Raw genomic sequence first — 6,000 nt, 5'->3', positions numbered from 1 at the left:
GGAAACTGAAAACAGGAACTTGCACAAACACTGATATATCTACCTACGGCATCACAGGCGCCTCCTGTAACGGAAGACTTCACAGAGCTTCATGGACATGTGGTGTAGACTGAGGAACTCAGCTGAAGAGTTTGTCTCTCACATGATCCAGGAAGAGCAAATAGTTTTCTTCGTATTTTGAGGGAGAAGTCACAGACGTGCCTCCCACAGTAAAGCACCAAACACTGGTCTGGGGACTGAATCTTTCACAGAAAACCTTTGTACATATAGTTTAGCTTTTCCTACAATAGAAATTGTCGAGTATGAGCTGTTGTTTAACCTGTAAATTGCAATTTATCATTATGGTTAAAGGTTGGTAGCCTGTTTTTGATTGAAGTTCAGATTCAGTTCACTTGAACTATACAAAAGAAAACCCCCACATTTTTTTCTGTTCTTTGATAAGTAAATAGTTTCACTTTTGTCTGCTGGGGTTTTGAGATCTCGGTCTCTGGGGATTTCATCTTTAAGTCAAGTCAGGTCTTATAAAACTTGGGGTTAGAGAGCTTCTTAAATTTGAGTGAGCTATTTCTGTCAACATCAATACAATGTGCAGGCATTGGCTGTGCTGTAGGTGGGAGTGTGATCAAATCCTCCCTTTGATAATAATAAAAAAATATTTCTTTTTTTGTAACCTAAATTCCTCATCGACAGATCAAATCCTCTTTTTGATAATAATAAAAAAAAAATCAATGTTTTTTTGTGTGGAAATCTTAATTCCTCATTTGCGTTAAAACAAAACTTTCAGGAGGAACAGAAACAACAGAATCTATTTTTTCATTCATTTTTTTTAATGTCTCAGTTTCATTCCTATTTAAAAGCAATCAACCCAAAGTTAATGTTCAGAATAACTATGCTCATGTCTATATGGGTAACGATAAGCCACACACACAAAACAACACTCTAACCACAGAAGAGGAAGTTGGGGGCTTTGAGGTAGCGACTTGACAGTTTAAGACAAATCACTATCACTGTACAGCATGGGTGGGATTTGTTGGTTGGATGGTTGGTTTCAGTGGTTGATGGAGGTGGTCACTTCTTAGGCAGCTCCTGTTCTCACTTCTCTCAGTCACCACTGAACATGCAGACGAAGACCCCCCACGTCTTAAACCACTGGAGCAGATGACTCAGACGTCAGGGGCTAAAAATATTGGGAGGCAATGCTCTGCACCTTCTGTAAATCTCAGCCATGTAAGAATAGATCAAAATCTAATCTGGCCTGCATAACGTCAAAGTGAGAAATGACTTGGTTGAAAGTTGTAACCACTGTCAACAACTGACATCATGTGCTCTACATCTATACCCGCTCTCTTTGCTCACATGCTGTAAACAAAGATTTAACAAAGTTTAGTTCATAATATAAGTTGCCTTGTCGCCAAATGTACTGTAGTATTTTTCTGATCGATCTATGATCACTCAGTCAGTCAGAGATTCACAATTGGGCCGGGCCAACAAACAAGGAATTAACTGGATGACTCCAAAAAACAACAACAATGACAAAACAACATAAAATGACAACAACAACAAAAAAACACAAAAACAACAAGATGCACTCTCATCACTAACAAAGGTTTCATGTTTTTCCTATAGTCTCTGGGTGCTGTGCCTCTGCTGGAGCAGTGCATTTTTGCTGATGCTATGCTCATGAACTGTTCATCCTCTGCTGTCCTTCTGTTGTGAATCTTGCAGTCTGATTGAAAAAAGGTTGGATTGGCTAAAGACGGGTTTTGTCTAATCTCTTGCTGTGTTACTGTCCCTAATATTGGCAATATCTGGGGATAAGCAACCACTTTCCTATCTGCAGTTTTTTTTTCTTTCTTTTTTTTTGATGCCACAGGCTTGAGGGGTCACCTATGACACAACATCATGTATATTATATTTGGTGTATTTGTGTTGCTACTGTACACAGACCCACACATGTGATTCTTACATCCATCAGGGGTCAGTGTGTTCCTCTCTGCTCACACAATGGATCTGATGCGATTACTCTGATGTCATTATTGTATTTTTACGCCATCTTGTGGACTGGACTGTGAGGAGAAAATCACTCGCAAAGCTTCAAACACGTGATCACACACACACACACGCACCTCCCTTTTTTCTCACACTGAAAAACTGATGTACACATGCACAGTGCACACAGGCCATGCCACTCACTTCCTCTGTTGTTACTTAATTTCCTGCTCGGTAAAATTATTTCCTCTGTACATCATCTACACCATATATACTGTTTCTACTACACAGTATGATGTTTTTCTGATTTTCCTTGAGTTTAATGAGAAATGTTTTTTGTTTTTCTCTCTTTTTTTGCATCATCATGCATCAAGAGATTGTTTTCTTGTTATATTACAGTAAACAGAGCATCTTGGTCCATCCCTCTTACATCAGCGCTTAAAATCTCGCCATGGCATACTGATGCAAGATTCATTTGCATATACTGTATGTTTTCATAACTCGCAAGTCAATCAAATCATGAAGGTTGGCTCAGAGTGTGTTTGCTGCAGACACACGACCCATTGAATTACAGTGGTTTCGTAATTGAGTCAGTGAAGAAATAAATCATGGCCTCAGGTTATGCACTTCAAGTCTGTTTCTGTCATCAGGGGAAACGTCTTCACTTCACTGCAGAATATTGATAGATAAACCTGCGTGGGACCAACCAGTGTAAACAATATTCTCTAAGAGGCATGTGACTGTGAAAGGAAACAACATTTTTGTAACTGTGTAATTGTGCTGAGTGTGATCTGACTAATGATTTGCACTTTGACTGTTATTATCCTTTGCATTTGCATAAGCTATTTGCACAAGCCTAGCATTAGTTACAAGTCACATAGCCCCACACAGCCAGCCTCCGGCAAAGCAGCCTCCTCTTTTCTGCTCCTCCCATGCAGCAACACTGACAGAAAACGATGCTTCACCTCACGTTTTTCAGGTTTTTGGTGCACAGTGAGTCCTCCCGTCTGTTATTGAACCCTTCAGTATATGTGGGTGAGGTTTTGGACATGTTTGAGCCTCAGTCGGCAAGCTATTATCTACTTAACTATAGAAACTGCAATGTGTTTCTGTATTCATCTGGACTCACAAAGCAGCAAGCAAATTTGTGTAGTGAAAAGTTTGTCTTTTTTATTATCTTGTTGGATGTAGAGGGAATAGAAGTAAGTAAGTAACTCATGAGAGAGATGGGCTGGGAGGGGGATCCGCAGAGCTGAGCAGGCAAATGATAAACCAAACAGGCAAGACGAGCCTGGGGCTGAACGTGGCGGTGGACCACACAGTGACTGCGTTTACATGCACACACTTATTTCAAGAGCGGTCCATATTCTGGTCAAGACAGTAAGGTGTTTACATGCACAGCAGCTACAGGAACATTCCTGTTTTCAAGTTGATAAGCATATACTGCATTAGCAAGCAATTTGAATTAGTAGTGGTAGCTGCATTGTGATATCTGATGGTAAGAAGAAGAAAAAATATTCTATCTATCCCCCTTAGAGAAATGAATTTGTCTGGTAGCTCATCTGGCATTTGCAGAAGGATTAAAAAACCTGATGGCTGTAGGTACAAGGGGTCTTTTGTATCAATCCGTCCTGCAGCAAAGAACTGCTGTTTTCTTGGTCCATTAAGGTGTTATGAAGTGGATGTTCCCAGTGGTTCAGGATGTCTGCATCTCTCCACCACATCCCCAAGTGAATCCATCAGGGAAACATGATTGAAATATTAAGTGTAACACTTAATGATATCATTTTTCTCCCTCCCTCCACAAATGACACCATAAACCAGGACATGCTTGCCAAGAAGCTGGCAACTGCTAAAGAAATGCTGCAAAAAAACATTTAATTCGATTAAGTTGTATACATACTGTACATCAATAATCCAGCGAAGATTGAATGTGAATTTGCATTAGTAACATCTATAGTATATTAATTTCTCATCGTATGAGCTCATTCAGGTTAATATTGAAGTACTGCTGTGTATGTACAATAAATGCTGATGTGATGGAGTGATCTGGCCGGGGCTTTATGCTGCAGGTGTGGATGGAGGGTGACGTGAGTAGGACCCAGGAGGCCACACCCAGCCGACACACAAACATACACGGACAACAAAATGAGGACAAACAAACACAAGAGGAAGAAAAACAAATGCACACGAAAAGCCACAAACATCCTCTCTAAACCTCTGTGGAAAGACATGATGATATGTCTTTGCAAAAACACAGGTCTGTCTTATTTAATATGATGCAGCTCCACAGTTTCTTCGATTACATGTACTAGCTACTAATCTGCCCATTGCAATCATTTACTGTGATCTCTACAGTTTGTTTTCTTACGTGCAGCAGAGAAGACTGCTGACAAACTGTGATGTAATATCAGAAACGCTGGTGGTGGATTAAAGCGCATTCATCCCTAAATCTGATTTGACTGAGACAGCGTTTAGCTAAGCTTCATCTCACTTGGCAGAGAGAATAGAGGGACGCACACACACACACACACACACACACACACACACAGGGGCTGATGGGAAGGGAAGAGCAGGAAAGCCCTTATTGCCATGGTAACGGCGAGATACCGACTTCTCCTATTAAATGCTGCTCTAGCAAAAACAATTACTGAGCAGTCGGGAATGGGAATCTCCTCCCACCGCCACCCTCCATCCTTCCACCATCACTGCACGCCGCCATGCACCCGCCAGTCACTGCCTACAGTACCACCTACCACACACACACACACACACACACACACACACACACACACACACACACACACACACACACTGCTCTTTTCTTGCTTGTTAGGTTCAACAGGTGGTTTCAGATGCACAGGCAAAGCCAACTCACAATCTTCTCTTTGTGATATATGTCAGTGTTTTCCACCTTTTCATTGCCCCCAAGTGGTGAAAACTGTTTTTTTTATATAGCAGATTTACGTTTGAACCATCATATCTATATAAAAAAGAAGAAGTAAAAGCTGCTTCTTCAAAGAAACAGTAATAATCAGACAGTAAATGGACACTACAACTCCTCATTGATACTGATTCTACTGTCATTGCTCCTGCAATCAATCACAAGAGAAGAACAATGGCGAATGATGTCACAGTAAACAATTACATACTGGTCAAATCAACAATAATGTGTGTGTGTGTGTGTGTGTGTGTGTGTGTGTGTGTGTGTGTGTGCGTGTGCGCGCGCGTGTGTGTGTGTGTGTGTGTGTGTGTGTGTGTGTGTGTGTGTGTGTGAATAAACTCCTCGTTGATAAGTGTGTGGTACTTGGATCAAGCTCATGTCCTATAGCAACCAGGCAAACCATCACCAACCAGCTCCTTAGCAACCAGGAAGACACTGATGCCATAGATGTCACTGGTTGCCGTTGGAGATGCAGGCATTCAATAGAAACCAAGCTGAGATGCAAATAGTGACAACAACACTCACACTCACACACAAGCTGCAGATTAAATGTTTACAAAATGACTTTCAAGTCTGCAATTATTCTATATCCCACCTCCTCTCTCTCTCTCTGTCTCTCTGTGTGTGTCTCTCTCTCACACACACGCATGCACGCACGCCCATACACGCACACACCTACCCTGCAGTAGCAATACAAGAGAATTGACTTTCGAGCATGCACTTGCAAAGACACACATCCACTCACTCACTCGCACATAAGCGCACTCCTACACAGGGCTGGGAAATTTACTTTCAAGCATGCTGGAGAAACGTGTCAAGCCTCATGCCCGCACGTGCTGATATAGACTGTGCTTAAACTGCAGAGGCTCAGGAGGAATGTGATGATATGGACACACACACACACACACACACACACACACACACACACACACACACACACACACACACACACACGGCTTTGTTGGGAAATTTACTCTGCCTCCTTGCAATTAATTATCATCAGTCAGAAAATAAAGGCTAACAGGTGCCTCCACACACACACACACACATACATACACGCGCGCCCA

The sequence above is a fragment of the Trachurus japonicus genome, chromosome 4 (assembly GCF_045865225.1).
Source record: "Trachurus japonicus isolate A0001 chromosome 4, Traja_1.0".
In the NCBI taxonomy this organism is placed as follows: Eukaryota; Metazoa; Chordata; class Actinopteri; order Carangiformes; family Carangidae; genus Trachurus; species Trachurus japonicus.
The sequence above is the reverse complement of the archived record's forward strand: the minus strand, read 5'-3'. Positions refer to the sequence as shown.